We start from the raw sequence: 22,118 nt of genomic DNA, 5'->3' as shown, positions 1-22,118 counted from the left end.
ATTCCATTACTCATTACTCATAATTAATTGACCATTGTCATATTATAACAAAAGGATTTTTTTTTTTAAATTAAAAAAAATAACATGAACTCATTTTAACAATGACTTTAATGTTAAAATAATATTTGTTTACACTTAATACTTAAATCTAAATATAATTAGAGATAATACATAATATTATAAAACACGTCATATTGTGCGTTTGTTTATGTATATAGTATACGTATTTAAACTCGATCGGATTTTAGATTCTGTAATGTCTATTAATATCACATCAGTAATACCACTGTTATTTTGCACACAACTTGTATATTCTCATTACACCACAAATAGTAAGTCATTTTAACTGTTTTATTTTTATTTTTTATTATTACAGATACTTCCTGTTCCAGATTGAATGTTATAAACGCTCGATGCCGTATTATAATATAACATCGCCTTCGTGACGATCGTGAGATTCTAGACGAAAGACAGACGACCAGCGAAGAAACTTCGATCAAACAGTATAAAATAATATTATACGGCAGTATGTAAATGCAATACGCTAATACGAATTATTACTATATGGTATATTATTTCAATTATGAAGAATCTCGAAACCGACGATTGTGCACTACACTAAAAATCTTCAAAAGAAAAATCCGTACAGTATATGCACACATTAACACCATGCACGGTAAGTGATTATTAAACACACAATTATTCACGACATTATCCCAGGAAACTGTACACTTATACTTACTACCTGTATGTACCACGTAAGTGCACATTATGGGAGTATAATATACACATAAATTATAGGCTATATTATAGAAAGTTCTAATTGAAACGTATTCTTAAATTCTTTCATTCGTTAATTATTCGTTTCACACACGATAAATTATACGTGGCTATATGAGACGCGTAACACCAAATACCTATCAATTATTATATTATCAATCGAGAATGCCAAATATAATTATTAATTCGCGGTGGTGTGTATGGGCTATAAAACACTTGCACGCACTTTATAGTTATATTGTAATACGTAGGTATAGGTACGAGTATTGCGCATTGTACTGCGCGGTCGCCACAGTGGTCGACCCGGGGACGACGGGTTTCCATCTTTTTTTTTTCGGTTCTTATTCTCCTCGCCTTACGCGTAAATGCGCGCGGTTTCTCGACGTCTTGTCAAAAAAAAAAAGCGTATAATGCACGCGAGATGTAATAATAATACGTAAAATATAAAAGACGACGAGAGGCGAATAAAAGAGAGAGATCCCTCATCGGAGATTGCAGGTTATATTCAACAGTTTACACAACATATACATAATATACTATATACACTGCTGCTGCAGCCGCGATAGTGCGTGTACTACCCACTTTGTCGGAGCCGTTTCGTCTTGGGTCGTCCATATGGGAACCCTATGGCCTATACACACACACACCACACATAAATATATACCATACACATAATATAATAATACGGTTCTCCGAATTCCACCGACACATTATAATATATAATATTAAATTGTATAAAACATATTCTTTTCCTTTTTTTTTTTTTTTTTATTTAAATGTAAATGCGTAAGCCAGTGCGGCGGTGGTAGTCGCCCGGAGGGTAAATACTTTGTGCGGGGGTCCATATTTTCAAGGGCGATGCATCAAAACATCGAAATTATACACCTAAAAAATATCTTCTCGAACCTATTATGCGCGTATACCTAATACGTATATAACACTATTATAATATTACTCATTATTTTAAACCTATATATTACCTATACTACCCTTTCAGAAGCGCTCGGTAATAAATATTATAATGTTTCGGGTTAATAAAACGAAACGATATCGCCGTGTACTTTGTTTACGGAAAATATTTTACTGGCTGTTATTTTCATAATTGTTTGTACTTAACATTTTTAAAAGTGGCTGAAACAACTCTAACCACCGTCGATAATTATTCAAGTAATTGGTATATTGGTGTATACCCTATATAGGTACCTATTGTTAATTATTTTGTGAAAAACGAAATGTATAACCATAGCTTATTTTAGAAATCGAAACGCAACATTTAATTGTTTTAATTATAATACTTTTTTTGTCTTGAGAAGAAGACCTCTAATTGATTTTGTTGGTATAGCGTTAAATTAACTACATAGTATTTCTAACTACTAAATTGAAACTGAATACCTATATCTATGTTTGTATTAAAATATGAATAATTAAAGGAAAATTTAAAATCAAACAGTTTCGACCTAGATTAATCTCGAAAATGTTAACAAGTAACATAATAATTTAATTAGCCTTAAATGTCTTAAATTAAGTATAATAGTTTATAAATAATAAATTTATCACAACTATTTAACAATAATTTATTTTGTTTATAAAAAATGCAGTTTTACATGTGTTATAGAGATTTTTTTATCATAAAATTATTATAACATTACATACAAACACGCAAGTAATTTTATTTTGAAAAATTAATATTGATTTTAATGTAGCATTCTTAAAATTTCACAACTCATTATCGCTTGCAACAAGTTATGAAATAAAAAATACATATCAATTTACAATAAAATATAATAAAGCTGGGTAATATATATATCAATTTTGCAATATAGACCTGTCTTTAAATACATATATACTATATATATTATTTAATATTTGCAAAGAATAATAATTAATCGAGAAAACTAGATATTATTCTCATTTCTCCAGCTCGAGGAGACTAAATAATTTATTTCGATTTATTTAAATACCTAGTTATTGTTAGATAACATATAATAAAATAAATGTGAATTATAATAATTACAAACAAAAAATATATAGGTACTCGAGAACCTAAAGTACTTATGCACAATTAAATGAGATTTTATATCAGTAAAGTATAAACAATTTATTTATCGCATTGGATGACTTTTTTTTTAACCACATTTTGCTTAACAATTTAAACATTAAAACATATGATTATGTATATTACATAACAGAATAAAATTTTTGTTTTTACATCTAAGGTATTATTATAACACATGGGTTTTTATTTACCTTTCTAATTGTTTAATTTATAAATTTGAGTTTTGACATACTTTGTACACTATACAATAATAAAGTATTTTATATCTGTTAATCTGTTAGAACACTTCATATTACATATTGTATAGAACTTGACATCATTTCAAAAATTGAATTATACTCGTTTAATTAATGGTAACTTACCAAGTTCAGATGATATTGTCAGAAGAACTTAAAAAAAAAATAAAATAAATAATACATAATTATATAATATACTTGCTTAATAATAGTAGACATATGCCGTATGAGAATGTTTAAATTATTTTAGCAAAAAATTATTAAGCTTAATCAATCGTGTGGGTAATCAACTAGTCAAGATAAACGTTTCTCTACCCATGTTCCATATACTATATAATTATTTATTTATCATGTCCTGCGCAACAGTTATTGTTGTTTTCGTTGCATCAGAACGATTATTGTATATGATTATTATGCATTTAAAATCCACTATTTTTGCGAAGTGGAAAATATATAGGTAATATTAGATTATGCGAAATATTTATCAAGGGCCGGAGGGCTCGATAAAAATTTAATATTATATTGATATATAGGCGGTTTTAACTTAATATACATACATTATTTATAGACATATACCTAATAGTGATTGATAATAATGCTTTTACGTTTATATTACAGTATGTATTTAGTAATAGTGGAGAACACATTGTTGCTGCTTGCAACAGCTCGCTAGTCTTTGCTATAGGTGTTTCGTTTTCGCAAACTCTACCAATAAATTAATAATATTAATAATTATTAATATTATTATTTATTATATATATTATTATCAATTTGGAAATCACGTTAATACAATATTTCGTGGGTAAACTGCAGTTCCTTTATGTAGGTATAGAGATAATAATATATAGATATTATAATATTGTAATGCATTTGTATTATTGTGTTCGCCTTGCCCTGTTTATTAACGAAATTATATAGCATGTGCTGGTTTAAAATCATTTATCCCAATAATATACGTGAGTATTACGCGTATAAGTATAAATAATACCCGTGAATTAACTTATATATATATATATATATATATATATATACTATTATCAAGTACGTTTGCATATTTTCTCTGCTGTAAAAAAACACTATTATTATGTATATTTATGTCTTATAGGTATATAATATGTGTATTATATGTATGTGTCACTATATATATATATATATATATATTATGTGTGTGCGTGTGTTCTCCTTGGACGACTTACAGTACGTCGTTGGATGTTTAATGAAACGGGTAACCCTATCTCGATTTTGTGGGTACCCATAAACAATAATTTCGACTTTCATAATATTATATAATAATATAATGCATATATAATTAGTTTACGTATAAAAACACTCATTAAATTGTATGATATATATTATCTACTGTTGATATAGTTTACACTGTTTACAGATAACATAAATAAAAATTGTAATCATTTTACTTGAATTCCTTGAGTGCTGGTTGCTGGATAATATATAACATTATTTTGTTCATTTATACTCTATAGGTATGTTTTTTAAATTTTAATATTATTATAATAATTCGAGAATTTATTTACAATAAATTACTGCCTATAAATAAAAATATAAAAATATTATGATACACAATAATATATTATTAACAATGCATTTAAATCTAACATTAAGGCAATTTTAAATGTGTTAAATATTATAATTATATTATTATGTTTCGATGTTCACAAAAAAATTCAATTTTGAAGATGGAAATACGCGATATACAATATCTACTCAACCATTTTTAATCGAAATCTTTTGAAACATTTATTTAATATGGGTTAATAGGTAGAATGATTCTAAATTTATTTTTTAATTTTTATGTAGGTACTTCTTCAGTGGGACTCATCATAAAATAATCAAAATAATTAATACGACGATAATTATTAGGAGCTAGAATCTATTGGTATTTCATTTTTATTTCAGTTTAAAGTTCAAAATGGGGTCACTAATCATTAAATAGTATGTTGTATACACTATGGTACAATTACAATACTGCACAGTGATAGTAGTGACTGATAATATTTTTGTTATCTCATATTCTTTTGATTAGTAGTGAATAAAGTAAACAGTTATCCTCTCGTTTCTAGAAAACGAAGGGAATAAAACCAATAAGATAAACTGCGACAAAAGATTTTCGAATAATACGACAAAAGGTGTGAATCTTTTATATAGATATTGTAATATAGTTGGTAATTCACTAGCGTACATTTATGAAAATTGTTAAGAATGAATTATTCAAGTCTTGCTGCGGTCTAGACAGAGTATATAATAAGCAATTAAAACGATAATTATTCGGAATAATAATTATTAGTCTCGTTTGTTGTGCATTGTGGATATCCTTCAGGCTTCAGTATTATACAGTAGGTATAATGTATATACATTATGTGTGTTAATTTAGAAAAAAATAGTTTATTTTCACCATACATCTTCATTAATTTTAGATGTTATATTTTATTTTCTCTTTTCCAATTTGCCAACTCAATCATTGTTTAATGATATAAGTTATAAATATGTTATGTATAAAGAGATAATGGTGCTTAAATCATTTTTTTTAAAGTTTCTCTCGCAATATAAATATAATTCAATATAATCTTATACCCATGTATTATAAAATATACATTATTGTATATCTACAATAACGTGCTACTAACCGTTATTTTGAGAGCTACTTCACTGCAGGTTTTCTACGACTCAATAGTAGGTACAGTGTAACATGACCTATTGTCAACCTTATAGGATACTAACGATACAAACAAGATCAATGAGCACGAGTGAACTATATAATAGTAAACAATCAGAATTTATTCGAGTTATTTTATATTATATTATAAGTAAATATAATTCATACTTTTCCATAATGGCATAGTTACAACTTATACAACTCCGTATTCACAATATTGTTTCTAGTACTTAAATTTATTCTCTAGTCTTGAAAGTCATACTATGCAGACATGTAGTATGTAACGTTATAATAATTATACTAAAAAACTTATATATAGTTCTAAAAACACACAAATATGCATGCAGTCGTGCAATAGAAAGAAAAGAGAAAATACCTATACTATATCTACATTTAAAAGAAAAATAATATTGACTGAATAATTGAAATCTTTATTTTATATATGCATTTGTATATTTAATAACTTTTTTTATTTTTTTAAATAACATTTATATAGGATTTAAATTGTAAAATGTTATAGGTTACATTATTATAAATAAAAGTATATTTGATAATTAAAACATAGGTATGATTAGATATTTAAAACATATAGTACAATAATGAGTTTATTATCCAGTTTACAATAAATTCATAAATCCACTCATAACACAGAAATCTAAAAGTCAAGCAAATATTATGAAATTTAAAAATCAATTTTAAAACAAATTATCCAGAATTTAACAGAAATTTTTTTAATAACTGACTTTTTTTTCTTGTAAATCACTAAACTTAATTATTAAATACTTTTAACCTTGACTAGGAAATTATTAAACAATCTCTGACAAATAATGAATAACATAACTTGTGATATAAATCATAAGTTCATAACTTATAGTATATTTATTGCAGACTGCAGACATAATTAAAAAATTCAATAGCAAATAATTGTTATAAAATTCTAAATAGTAAGAATTTCTAAATGCCTCGGTAGAAGAGTTATCATAAGCTATAATACTTACACTACAACATTTCTTAAATTAAATGATGGTAATTATGTTTAATTATAATTTAAAAACAAAAATAATAAAGGATCGTGTTTCGAGTAATTTTATATATCTAATTAGACCTTGAGTATTTTTTTTCTTTTACTTGACGTTAAATTAGCCTCAATTTATAATTTCGACAGAAATGTGTTTCTCTAACTGTCATCTTAATAAGTAAAAACATCTAAAATCAATTACCTAGTGTTAAACTTAATCGCTTAAGAAGTTTGAATATGTTATTCATTATTTGATAAACACAAAATCGTGATGTTTCAAAAAATAATGTACACCATGTTTTATCTATATTTTAAATATTTTTCTTCCGTTTTTGTTTAATGTTTATAATTTTTATCGCTGTTATTTTACTTTAGTTTTAGACCTTGGGACTTGTTCCAGAATTGTAAACATTTATTCACACAAAATTAACCAATACAAATATACAATATCATTTGATCATACTTCAAAAATAAAATTACACAATATCATATAGGTACAAATAAATATATAATGTGACCAATATGGCAGTATGATTTAACAATATGTACTTAACAATTAAAAATAATACTAAACTGTTTTAAATAGTTATAAAAAATAATATAATAGGATGTCGTGATGTCGTGCATTAATTTAATATTTGCTCATTTATCTTTAAATTCTTAGCAAAATAAGAGAAACCACAAAGTAGTATAATTAAACAATAAATAACATAGTTATATCTTATAATAATATGTATAAAAAGTAAGCGTTTACAGACCAACCATCATACATATTTAAAATAGCAAAATATTAGCAAAATCATTTTTAAAACACTTATTGTTTGTATTAAACTTAACCTAACCTCCTTGAAATAAATAAGTACCTAATAGAGAAAAATATTTATTTAAATTCTTTAACCGATATAATTTATTGGAATCTTTTAATATGGTAGTATGGGAGATATTCGTGTAAAAATAGAATGAATAATAAATAAGTCAATAATACATCGCAGAATTGCAATAAATTCCTTTAAATATGTTTCATCCGTCCAACTCGATATTACGTATTACATATTCTATAAAATTACGATGTAATAAAACACTGTCTGCAGTTTATCAATCACTCGAAAACCCACAGTCTTACATTTACATATTATTCATTACCAATAGAAATACTATTATCATTACTTACTTAAATACATACAATAACAAATTTTCAATTTTTTTTTATTATTGCCCATTCGTCTGCAGTGGGAATACAAGGTAGTGAAAATAATATAGTTATAGTATATTAATATGAAAATAACGAAATAAAAATTTAGTTTAAATTTAATCTATTATACCTACTGTGTTTAAGATCAATTTTGGTAATCTGTAATTATTGTAATAGTTTTGAAACGGGCAAATCGGTGATCTCCCGATCGGATATTTAAGTATTATAGGTGGGTGTTTCTAAATTTTTTTAGGAATAAACTCTCAAGATTTTTATGCACAAACGACGAAACTTCGTGCAAGTTTATGCCCAAACGGTCCACATAAAAAGATTATTTGCATAGTAATTAAACAAATTTAAATACAGTTCGTAATTTTATTTCGGGTTTATAATAAATTATTTATAGACCATGGTGGTTAACGTCATACGTACCATGTTAAATCATGATAAAATATGTTGAAATAATATTTTATTTGAAACAATATTTATTTTACTTAGATACTATATAAATAGCTTATACTAGTGGTGAACGAAAGTCAGCAGCAGACGTGTGCCCCTAATTTCTAAGCAGTATTTCAGCGTTGTATATATTTCATATATAATATTATTGAAAAACAACTTCATAATACACTTATTATTTCCGCACACAGAGCGTACAGAGAGTATAAAATCATATCACGCATCACGCCTTTTCAATACAACATGTCATAACACCAGGATATTTCTATATAAAAATTATGCTGACAATACTCGTGTTCGTCTTGTTCGCAGGAAAAAAAAAAGCTAAGTGTGATCATAGAATATTATCATATTATTATATTATAGCTCGGAGGGCGGTCATATTCGTTTATTAAACATGCATAATAATATATAAAATAAAGAAAAAAAGAGCGGTCGGCGGCGTTATCCTATAAGAATATTATTATAATAATATAAACGACACTTGCCGCTTTTTCAAACAGGGTTCGTTATTTTTTTTTTCTCCATCTCGTGTATAACAACAAAATTCCACCGGCTCTCGGATAATATTATTCTTTTCTCCTTCGACCGACCGACGAAATAATGTTCCAAAGATTTCGGAACGATTATAAAACACACATAATATAATACGATGAGAAGAATGCCAGAGCGTTGGCGACGGCGGCATCACTATATAGGCCCCCGTAGGTATTATATGTATTTTGTGTGTTCCACTGTGGCGCTAATCTCTACGACGTATACCCGAAACCTTTATCGTGGTATCTTAGAAGTATCTAACACGAATAATATGTATAAATAATATATATTATGCGTATTGGGTACTCTTTCGATCCCCTTTCTCCGTTCGTATAGTGTTATTATTTTTATTACCATTGATATTATCCAGTTTCACCCATCGTGTTTTTTTCCATTCAATAAAATCAATGGTTGGCCGTTTCGTTATTGTATTATTATACCTTCTTGTTATATTATAATATCATGGTTTTTTTTCTCGCACACTGCTGTCGATATCAGCAAACAATGTGTATAGTGTATCTCGTATTATTATACGCTCGCGCCTCGACGCGTAACGCAACATTATTATATGTATTATTTTATATTATAAACTTATATGCACGCACTGGATGTATGTACAGATCGTGCACAATATAGTGGCCCTGCGATCCCGCAGAGACGATGATGATACTTAAGATTATCTCGCAGTAGACGATATTATTATTAATTATATTGTATATAATATAATAATAAAAATTTATAACGTCATTATACGATATATAATATTAGGTATTTCAGTGTTTAAGTGTATTATATACTTTGTAATTTTAAATCTATATAGGCGATCGAAGGTTTTATAAAAACACACTGCTTGCTATGGTTTTAAAGATTATTTAGTATAGATAAACATAATATATTGTACTAATATAAAACGTTGATTTATTATTTCGTCTTATATATATACTCTGTTTAAATAGTAAACTAACATAGCAAATCGATTTATTTTGTGGATTTTTTTTATTGTTTCTGTTGTTTTTGTGACGTATATTAATTATATTATATTTTTTTAGGTATGTCGTAGAATCTACGAGCTTGATGTTACAAGAATATAGTGGTGTGTATAGATATATAATATACGTAAGTAGTGTAATAGACGTTTTAATGCATTTTTAAGCTAGTTCGTAAATTATTATGTACAATTTGTAGGTATACTCGCGGTAGTTACATATACTTACAAATATAACGGCAATGTGAACGTCTTGTCATGTACGACCATAACAAATAGTGATGGCTCTGTGGCTCCGTCAAAAAAATTTTTAGGTACGTAATAAATAAAACATAAATCCCGTTCTTTTTACACCCGATGTTTTGATATATCTAAATAACATTATGCATTACATGCGATTTTAACCTTGATTTAATTATAGAAATTGCTTTAGTAGACTTGTTTTAACTTTTATTCACACGTAGGCTTTTCAATTAAATATATATTAAGTCGCAAATGTTGAAATAGTTTTAACTATTTATAATGTTTGTATAATATATATATAGAATTTCACGTGTTTGGAAAAAAACCAAATGTTCATTATACACATGCCATTTTTATAGTTTATTTAGTATATATAAACGTAATTTACAAGATATAGATTATTACGTGATATTATCTTATTGTTTATATAAGTATAATAAACTAAGTGTAAAATAGTATACACAGTATAATATGATTTACTGATGTGAAATAGTTTATAAGGTTTGACCTAACCTTATAAATTATAGTTTCATACACATATTGTTGGTGTCAAATCTGTATTTAATGGAGCCGTTTTTTATTTTGTCTTCAATACGTAAAATTTAAAGCAATCAGCTCTAATTTTGTGGAGTACCCTCCAATAATAATAATAATAAATATTTTTTCGTACACATTTTTACCAAATATACCAACTAATCGTGAAACATTTTAAAATTATGGGTTGATAATAAATTATAATCCATACAAGAGAATTAAAAAATTAAACTTACAGAACTTAGATGTCATTTAACAAGATAACAAAACAACATTATGTAATAAAGTTTATTCAACATTTTTAAAAGAGAATAAATTCATATTTCCAGTTACCTTAGACTAAATTAAATTCTACCTTAGGTCCATAGCCTATGGTTTTAATTACCTATTAATCAATAATGAGTTCTCTAACTAAATAATGGCAATTTAGAAAAGTTTATTTTATCGACTGAGCATTTGGGACAGGAAGATATACAAACAGAAATATTATAATATAAAAGCTTAAGAAATATGACGTACTATTATAGTATAATCTGTATGTTGATCTATCGGATACAATCTATTCAAAACAGACGTGTTCATTTGTCTCTGTTCATTTTTCACTTGTATAAGACGTAAAATATAATAATATAAGATTTTTTTTTCCGAACAGTCAAAAATGTACACAAATATAACGATACAACTATTTTCCGTGTGTAGGTACCTCAAAACCTATAGTAAATAAATAGTGGAGATTTTATTCCTAATACATCAAATGCATATTTTTTTATGCATTTATAAAATATATAATATATAATACCCGTAATGTATATCATGTATATTTTATTGTATGTATATATTTAATATCAAATATGTATACAATTCATTAATACAGGTGATGTTTTTTATGCCAATGTAGTGAAGATATAAGAAGAGAAACTTGATATTGATGTGGTTCAATAAATTGAACCTTAAGATCAAATTTCTCCGATTTACAATTGTACATAAAACGAAATATCCCGCATGAATGGGAATATCGATTATCGGCTGTACATAGTACACACAACGTCCGGGTTTAAACGATATCTGCATTTAAAAAAAATTGTATTGTTTGTTACAAAATGGTAATACAATTTACTTTAGTAAAGGAGATATGGTTAAAAACTCGAAAAATACGCAAACAAGTATATTTCAGATAATTTAAATTATATATATTATTTCATTAAAAATGATATATCAAATAGTTTAAGCCTAATGCCTATTATTCAAAGCATTATAAATTATTACTATATATAATTATATTACAAAATTAAATGTATTACATCGATAACAACGATATAACGATTAGATTACAGCAGATGAAGATGAGATTACCTAAACTATTTCTAATGTAGGTATATATAATATTTTACATACAAACGTATTTTAAATTAAAATAGCTAAAAACTGTGTCGCTAACTGCGCGTCCTACCGACCAACATTTTTTCGCGACATCGCATTCATTGAAATATGCAACAAATATGCATTTTACGGTCAAATATGCAAAAATATGCAAAATAAAAACTAAACAGTGAATTCTAATTAGTATGATTTGTGAAGATTATTAACAAAAATATAAAAAAGTGAAAAGGAAAAATATATGCAAAAACATATAAATCCGGGCTCTAATTATAATAATAATAAATTGGTTCTAGATTTCTTTTGAAAATATATTTTTTGTGTAAAGAGTTGTAATTTAAGTAATTCTGAACAGTGAATGTTTCAATTCGTGTACGATTAATATATTTTATGTACGTGAATATTCAATACCTTCAAAATTTGACATTCCTCATAAAAAAATCATTATAGTTTTAGGGTTATTTTTTTTAAAACTCCTTTAAACAAAATTTTTGAGAAATTTCATATTATATTTTAAAGTCTTGGGTATTCAATTTTAAAATGTTATGTGATATTTCAACAACAAAATAATATATTTTCATGATTTTGATGAATTTTGAAAACATTTGAAATTTTAAACTTAGTTCATATATAGAGTTCTCTGTTTTTGTGGGCACACAATATTATATAGTTTTAGTGGTGAGCTGCAATGTGACGACATTCCGACAAAACGAGTATTGTACAGTTGTATATAGTTGTACGGTACGGATATTTGTGAACTTCATCACCCCCTCCCCCCAAACGGTCACGTTGCCTATTTCTCGTGGTTTATGTGACGAGCGGTCAGCCAAGGTTAAATGTACATAAGTCACTTAATATATTATTATTTACAAATTCTTTGTGAATACACCGCAGTTTTGTATATTCCTCTACGATCGTTATTTAAAATTGATTGTGTTTATTCGGATTAATCGTACTTATATGTCTTATAAATGTACCCTATCCTATAATCTGGGATTATTAACACTTACCACGGTATTATATTGCAGTCAACGACGGAATAAATGTGTTTCACACATTTTTAAGACGTGTATTAAACAAAGAGAAAGACCAAACTGCATTTATATACTCGCTTATCGACATCAAAATGATGTCTACATAATATTATATTGACTATGTGGTTACTTAAACCAAAGTATCTACACATAGACTATGTATTTACAAAAAAACATACCAATGTCCTGCACAAATGAATACTCAATACTGCCTATAAGAAACGCAAGAACACGCGCGTAGAAACCTATAAACTCGTACATAATATGCAGTTTATCGAGTATTATTTTCTTTGAAGTCGAGTGTCGAAGGACAGCGGACGGTTATCGTTTTTGTTTGGCGTCAGATCTTTGCGAGTGTATATACTCGTAGTTATCAATTTAGTAGTTATTGTCTTAAGTTACATTTTAGGAATGTATTTGTAATAATAATTATCTCTTATAATTTATTAAATAATGCATCATTAAATACGCACCGGAGTTCTATTTTTATTATGCATAAGACTCGTTGTGTGTAATAAAAATAAATATAAAAAGGCTAACAAGTTAGTACCGCTCTGCTATATATTGACATCGAGTGAATCGAGTGAGTGTATTAAATTTAAATTCAATGATATATTATAGTAAACGAAAAACGATTCAGAGCCTATATAATTAAGTGTATTTCATGATATGTTTTTTGATATAGCTATTAAAGTAATTTTATTTTAGTTTCCCGTAAGGTTGATTTTTACCCAGCAAATAATTTTTAATCAACATTTATAAAAAACATTTTTTAAACATCGAAAATTTCTCATGCCTATAAATTAGAATATTTAGTTTTTGAATAACAACAAAAAGTAAAAATTGTTTTAAGAGAAATAGTTAAAATACCTAGGTAAGTATTCAATGTTGTAAAAATTTGAATTTCAGTGTCATAAAAAATCTATATGAAATTTTTATAATATATAGATTGATACCTAAATCTTATAAATAATCATATTATATTATATTTTAAAATCTTAGAAATTAAAATATATATTTTTTTTGAATTTCTAACTATAAAACTACAATATCATTTGTAATATTCGAGATTTTGTTAAAGTTCTAAATTTAAAATTGATATTCTTATAAAATAAATTTTAGATATTTTTTAGTTGAAAAATGAAAAATTTATTAGAAAATTTGAGAAGAAAATAAGAACCTATAATATAAAATATAATAGGTCTTAACTCTTAAATATACTTAAAAATTGTATTAATCAAAATGTGAATAAACTCATTATATTAAAGAAATTTAAATAAACATAATATATAATCATAATATAATAAATTAATAAATACTAAAAAATAATTGAAAAACAACAATAAATTAATAAAAGCTTTAAAAATCATTAACACTACAGGACATATTATTTATTCCAATTCAAATGTTATTCTATGAGACTAAAATGTTAAGAGAATATTATGATGATAATTAGCATATTTATTTATTTTTTATTTTTTAAATACAAATCATTTTATTCCAAATACAAACACTAAAGATTACACAAATACTTTTTTTTTTATTCAATGTAAGAGTGTTTTAAATCAACATGTTTATTAAACTAATAATATAAATTCTGCTGTTTGTTACCATTCATACGACGCGGACCGGATGTCCTTTCTCTTAAACAGCAGAATTTATATTATTAGTTTGATACACATGATAGTTTAAAACACACACTATAATAAATAAAAATAGTATTTGTTTAAGCTTTGTGTTTGTACTTGGTATTAAGTAATATATATATATATATATATACATATAAAATTTATTATAATTATTATAATATTTTAATATTAAAGTATTTTATAAAAGTATTAGAATTTTAATAAATTAAAAAGAGATGCAAAAAATTTAAAAAAAATTTAAATTAATTAAAAATGAATTTTGTTAATAACTATTGATTTTTAGTGATGTTTGTAGTTGCGTTCACAAATAGCTAGCTTTTCATAATTTATGATGTAGAATATCAACATCATGCCAACAAGGTCACGAATCAATGAAGGAACTGTTGAACTTGAACATTTCAGTCGTAACATATTGGTGTGACTATCTTCCATAAGAGTGAGAAAATAATCCAGCAACTAATTTTTGCAATTTATTATTGCGGCATCTCACCTAATCGATAACCTCTCGAAGTTTAAGTTCATAAAACGGTATGTCAGGCGCTCCCTAAAAACAAGCTGTATGATTAAGCCTATGGCTGTATGGTCAGTGTATTGAACTGAGCTGGATAGTCGCCGATGACATTGATTTTGTACGATCCTGCAGGACGATCTTGTAAGTGCTTTACCGTGGTCTTGACTGAACATAGACAAAAAAAAAAAACAGCAATGTCTATTATTTCCCACAGTATATACGCGTATTATCGATTTAATAATATAATATCGTGCATTGAACTTACTATACATATAGATCGTTTGAATGGAACGAATATTCTGTATATTATTATTATAGAATTTCTTTATAAACTATATCAATTGTATCTTTTTTGTTGTTAGGTATTATCTATTTGTATTTTTAATTTTTCAAAAGATCTAACTCTGCGCATGTCAATATAAAGTTAACCATGACTAAATATAGGTTGGGGTAAATTCAACCCTACTTTATCTAATGTTTGCTTTGTTTATAGTCATAGCAAAAACTATTTTTATCGGAAATTGACGTCTCTTAAATGACTAGTTGGCCAGACTAAAGGATAAAGGGAGTTAATACGATGATATACGATATTACTATGTATTTTAAAACTATAAGACCCATACCCCAATGGAGTAAGTTAATATGTTATTTGAGAACCAAAAGGGACAAATGAAATTACACTATTATATTTACGTATACTCTCTCTAAATTGTTTAGACCTTTCATTTTCACCTGCAGTAATCAAATCAAATATTTCATTAGACTAGTTGTTCTTAACCTTTTTCGAATGACGGAACACTTAAAATTATATGAGGTTTTCGCGGAATACAGCCGTAAAATAAAACAGTAACCATATTAATTTTTTAATTGTTTAATATATTAAACAATAAATGTATAGCATAAAACAGTTTGCAAATATGTTAACGTCTAACTTATATCATTGTGTTTTGTTTTAAAAGTCAAAATGTTAAGAGAATGTAACTAGAAATACTAAATAAAAAATTGTTCACTCATTTTACAATTTTGTTGGAACATCGGTTAAGAACAACAGCATTAGATAAACGGCACCCTGGTAAATATATTTAGCCATTACTATAACTATAAATTAAAATGTCCTCAAGTTAATAATAATTTTTACAAATTCAGTAAAATCATTAGATTAATACGTACAAAATGAATGTAGCAGGTATCCGGATAATGTTGAGTAATGCATTCACGTTCGACTTACCTATATAGCATCTGTGTTTATTAAATTATTGGTAATCAGGGACGTACGCAGAAAACAATTTTGGGGGGTGTTTTTGAAAATTAGAACATTTTGTTTTAATTATTTTGTACCCATCACGTCAATACACAATAGGTATAATTTTATTTCATTCATAAGTCCTGTTTAAATATTTTTATTTTTATTCAAATTACTTATACTAATTATTTTAATTTGTTAGTAGGTATTAATTTTTTATTATAAAAACCAAAGATTTCGGGGGGGTATTTGATCACCCAAAACACCTGTGTTACCCTGTGTCATCCTGTGTACGTCCCTGTTGGTAATTAATAATTATTATAATTATATATAGGTAATCTATACAAAAAATCACCAATGACAAATTCTTTACACATTTCCCAATTATTTATTAAGTTATCAACTCTTATTAACTGAATATCTTGATGTTTTTTTACATATACCAAATACTGCGTGCGCCACGGAACGAAATAAACAATTTTCATCACCTACTTACTAAAAGTCACTATACAATATTTTGTAATTTCGAGATTTTAGCTCTATTTTTTCAAAATTGGAACTTTAAAAAAATAGAGCTATTATGTTATATAAGTTTATAACATAAAAATTCCCAGATTTTGTCTGTTCACGATACACTCAAAATTGAAAATTGAAGAATTTTATCGACTAGCTACTTATTCTTATATATACACAAAAAACCACACATTATTGTAAAAAAATATAGGATGAACAACGAACATGTTTTTGTTTTAAGATATTATGTGTGGTTGCACATCTATATGGAGAGAATTCTAGAAATATTTAGGTACGTTTCTTTATATTATTGACATAATGACATGATGTTAATAATTTTATACACGGAGCAAGTTTAAAGATAAATCTACGACTCATAAATTATAATAACTATGCTTACTAAATGTTTACTTTGGTACATTTTTATAGTATTTTAACCTTCCATTATTTTAACAATCCTTTATTTGGATAGGTGCGTATTATACATGCGTACGTAGTACGTACTACGTGACTCGTGACAACCTTTTAAGGATTTCTTAACTTTAGTTTTGTTGTGTAAAAAAAATTAACTATATAACCAATTAGTACAACTAATAATATAAATATACTTTAAATATTTTATTACTTAAATGTAATATGTATGTATTGTATAATATATTTCATTAAGTACAGAAAGTCGTCGAAAATCAGTTAAAACCAGATTTTTTTAGCAAAAACTAGATATGCCTATATAAGAGTGTTATTGTATGAACGCAATTTTACTAGATATACATATTTTTTACTAATAGCTACAGAAAAAACGTAAAAAAAATTTCTTTGTAGGTATATCTAGTAAATTCAATAAATTTTTAGAAAAAACTAGTTTTTAGTGTTTTTACACATGACCTCATTGTAAATCCAAGTTTTAAATTTATTTTTAGATAAACAGACGGTTTATTGGTATTTTTTTATCAAGTATACAAACAATTTATCAGTTAATACTTATTAAGTAAGTTGAAGCAATAACAGATGCAGTTGATATGCACAATTTATTGACATTTTTATCAAGTTCCTTATAAAATACAGCATCGCGATATTTAAGTAAATTATTTGTGCTATTAGTGATGATAGTTTATGATATAGTTTTATGCAAAAAAAAATATTTATTTATTATTATTATTATATTTTGTATGAATTCATGAAATAATTTTGACGATTGTGATCATTTTAAATGGAAAGAACGATTTTTAAATGAAATTATTAGTATAACAGATTCCCATTCTTCCATTTTAACAAAAACAAATTAGAATGAGTTACTTCATGAAATTAAAAGAGCAAAAAATGATGCATTTGTTAAAACTACAATACAATAATAGCTGCATGTCTTAAACGATTTGGTATTATTATTTATTACATACCTCACACATTGATAAAAATATATTTATCATGGAGGTATTAACACCTGCGCATTTTTTACCTATTTCTTTTCGAAGCCTGTCACGTTCGTGGCCAATAGCAGTTTACCTCTTCGTTATTTGATTTTTCTTTTTTTTCTACGCCGTCTATTTCAATAATAGATGTATCTTATGTGTCCAACTAATTTTTACTATTAAATTCAAATTCAAACTATTTCTTGTTATAGTTAAACACAATAGCTGATTTTACTGAGGTTATATTTATATAAATATATTTTATTAACTAACGTATTTGTTTTCACCGATCACCGACGAACTTGAAAAAACGGCGGAAATTATGGTCTAACCCTTATAGAATGTGCCTCGTCATTGAGTACCTAGTAGATCATCACTTATTCACTTTCTATAATTATGTGTGAGTTAAATTTAAATTTAATAATAATAGATAAATTATTATGTACGAAAATCAATTCTGGCGGAAGAGATGTATGGATCAGAATCTATTTCCATGGATAGTTATCATATTAAATTATTAATGGTATTTTCTTAATTAGGTAGATTGCACTATTTTTTTGACAAGAACATTTATTTTAACTTAACAGTCAATATCGATATTATCTATCTACGTGACTACGTACCATAGAATGGTATGTGTATAGATTTTTAGTATAAATAGTTTTAAATCAATACAATATATATATTGAAAATTGAATTTATTATTGTAAATTATAATTTATACGTTATGGTAAAAAGTTAGGTTACAAGTATTTACAATTAATGTTTTTTTTTAAATTTAACAAAATATCTAAAATTATTATTATACTTTTAAATATCTATAACAATGTCAAAATTTGAACTCGTTAGTCGTCACTATCCAAGTTTTATTTTTATATTATTGACTATTTTTTTCTATCACAATTGTACTTCTTTTTTTTTTATTGAAGAATACGAGTACATGTATTATATTTTTTTTTTTTTGTTAAATTATGTTAAACCGTTATTTTTATTTATACTTAAATTTATAACAACACTTATACTTTATAGTGCACTATAAGCAATAACTGTCCTAGAATATTGTAGGTAGTAAATTATATTTCCGGATGAGGGTTGCCAATTCCAGTATAATTTGTCGAAGGTGACAAAGTTATGATCAAATGTAAGCTGTCAGAATATATCATTATATTATGTTAGAAATATTTTAAGCATGGTAATAAATAGAATAATATCGCCTTATTTCACTACAAATATATATTGACTTATTATTATTCATTTCGTTTTTTATGTAAGTTTACAAAAGTACACAAAAATTACAAAAATTGTAAAATAAAAACGAAGACTATAGATATAATATGTTAGTTTGTAAACAAATTAAAAAGAAAACCTTGAATCAATATTTTTTTCTTTTTATTATTTTGAATTATACATTCTCTAAATTAATAATACAATATAAGCATAAATTCTAATATAGGAATAATAAAAATAAAGGTGTTTTATTGTTTAAAACACCAACCAGCGACAAAATATCAGCAAATTAAATTTAAAATTAAAATCAATTTATTCAAGTATTACGCCAACTCTAATTGTTATATTATGCGTAGTATTTTATTACTTAAATATGTAATGTAGAAAATGTTTATTTTTTATTATTATTAGTCTAATAAAGTTTATAGTATATACAGTATAGTCTATATAATATATAGTATATTTTTTAGATCGCTCAAATATGTCCCATTGCCATCTTATACAAAAAATAGAACCAACACTGTGGCTAACCTGTGTCGAACCTCTAACAGTCAAGCACCTCCTTGTTTACTGTCAAAACCACATAAAAACCAGAAGTCTCTAGGAATTCCAGACAATATTTTTGAAACTCTGAGTCCAATAATTGACCACAAGTAATAAAATCATACTGTTTTTCAAATGTATTGATATGTATAACTCAATCTAAAAAAATCAATGTTTTTATATTTTATTCATATGTATCATTAATTTAATATTTTTGTAAGCTTAATACAACTTAAATTGTTGAAGTTGTACCAAGAATAATAAAAAAAAATTATTTTCACAGTACTTTTCATTTTATTATTTTTAATAATAACTATATAATATTTTAATATATTTTTTTTAAGATTGAAAAAAAAATAATAAAATTTATTTATGCTTGTATATATTTAGAAGTCAGAACGTTCTATCTTTCGTATATAAAACATTTCCAACATAATTTGAACGTATTTATGATCCATTAGACAAACACATTCAAACTAATAAACCACTCCCTATATTCTTAAGCATTTTTATTAAAACATTATACATATTAATTTATGAAGCTGAGTAAAAATAAAATAATTATATATTTATTAATGTACGATAGATCTGTAAATGTCTATATATTTTATGTATATATTGTAGGTATACCATGAATCGACTAGAAAGATGCATTACAGTCACGCATTTTAAAGTGTATACCGATATTCAGCAGCCAACAGATACCAATTACAACATTAAAACATTACAATATTACAACTTTTATTTACAAACTACAGTATAACGAGAGGAATAATTGTGGTAAAAACACCCGTAAAAGATCATACTGACCTTTTGGCTAAATCGTCTTTGGGCATTAGACTGTCTGGTTCATGTTCGTCGGCCGAATGTTCGTAAATCATTACATACATATAATATATTATATATATTATCAATTATTATAATATTATCAATATACAGTAACATACTATTAGTACAGCAATTTAGCGCGTCATTATTAATTAACGTTGTGCTCTACAGGTTAGTTCATGATAACTCGTAACTTATTCACCATGGAAAGTGTTCTTGAAAACAATTGTCTTGAACATTTTATTTATATGCATAATATAGTCAATTTAAATATTTATTTTTAAATATATTTGCATATTGAAAATTTTCCTTCAAAGTATAATACATTGTGTAATGTCTATATAATATTACAGTTAGGATAGTAATATAGTATAATAAAATATAAATTAGGTATATACACGCGCTAGATTACGAAAATCTTTAATAATATTTATAAATTTAAGGATACGATGATATGGCCGATGAGTTTCAATTGATAATAGGTACTACTATTACTATTTGCTATATTGTATTATTTTATACCTATATATACTTACATATTTCTCAATTAATAACTGTTTTATGAATTTCTTTTGTTGGATTTTTTGATTAACAATTTAATTGTACATCATTTAATATATATATATATATATATAATATGATTAATATATGATTAGATAATAGATTTGTAGAAATATAAAATATTTTTTAATATAGTCGTTTAACGCATTTTGTTAATTCATTTTGAAACGAATATAATAATGATGTGCGTGTTCCGCCAAAGTAATACAAAATAGTAGATTTTACTGAGACTCGAGTTTGCAGATAAATAATCACTCTATACATTTATATATATTTACCAAATGGCAAATAGCATACCATCTTTATATTGACAGTAAATTACTATTGTAAATTTGTATTTTGTAAATCATTAATCGTCATTTTCTGTGTCCAACATCTTGTAATTTATGTACTCTTGTACGAATACATTTAACAATGGTAATAAACGTTTTACATGTAGAAATCATCATTATTGTCTTCAGTGAGTATTTTCGAAAGAGAAAGATATGTAGGTAGGCACTACACAAGTG

At 25.7% G+C, this 22,118-nt stretch overlaps 1 long non-coding RNA gene across 2 annotated transcripts; it reads left to right on the top strand.

Annotated features, from left to right (window-relative positions):
- The first annotated feature begins 391 nt into the window (after nucleotides 1-391).
- On the top strand, nucleotides 392-21,557 carry LOC114121542 (uncharacterized). 2 transcript variants are annotated; one of them, XR_007605295.1, is made up of 6 exons: nucleotides 408-526; nucleotides 590-676; nucleotides 10,002-10,068; nucleotides 10,138-10,251; nucleotides 20,148-20,330; nucleotides 20,845-21,557. It is a non-coding gene; the product is annotated as an uncharacterized LOC114121542 (long non-coding RNA). The 2 variants fall into 2 exon arrangements; XR_003592203.2 differs by having other exon boundaries at nucleotides 392-676; nucleotides 20,845-21,551.
- The last annotated feature ends 561 nt before the right edge of the window (nucleotides 21,558-22,118 follow it).

The sequence above is a fragment of the Aphis gossypii genome, chromosome 3, assembly GCF_020184175.1.
Source record: "Aphis gossypii isolate Hap1 chromosome 3, ASM2018417v2, whole genome shotgun sequence".
In the NCBI taxonomy this organism is placed as follows: domain Eukaryota; kingdom Metazoa; phylum Arthropoda; class Insecta; order Hemiptera; family Aphididae; genus Aphis; species Aphis gossypii.
Note: the sequence above shows the minus strand (reverse complement) of the source record. Positions and strands in the feature narration are given on the sequence as shown.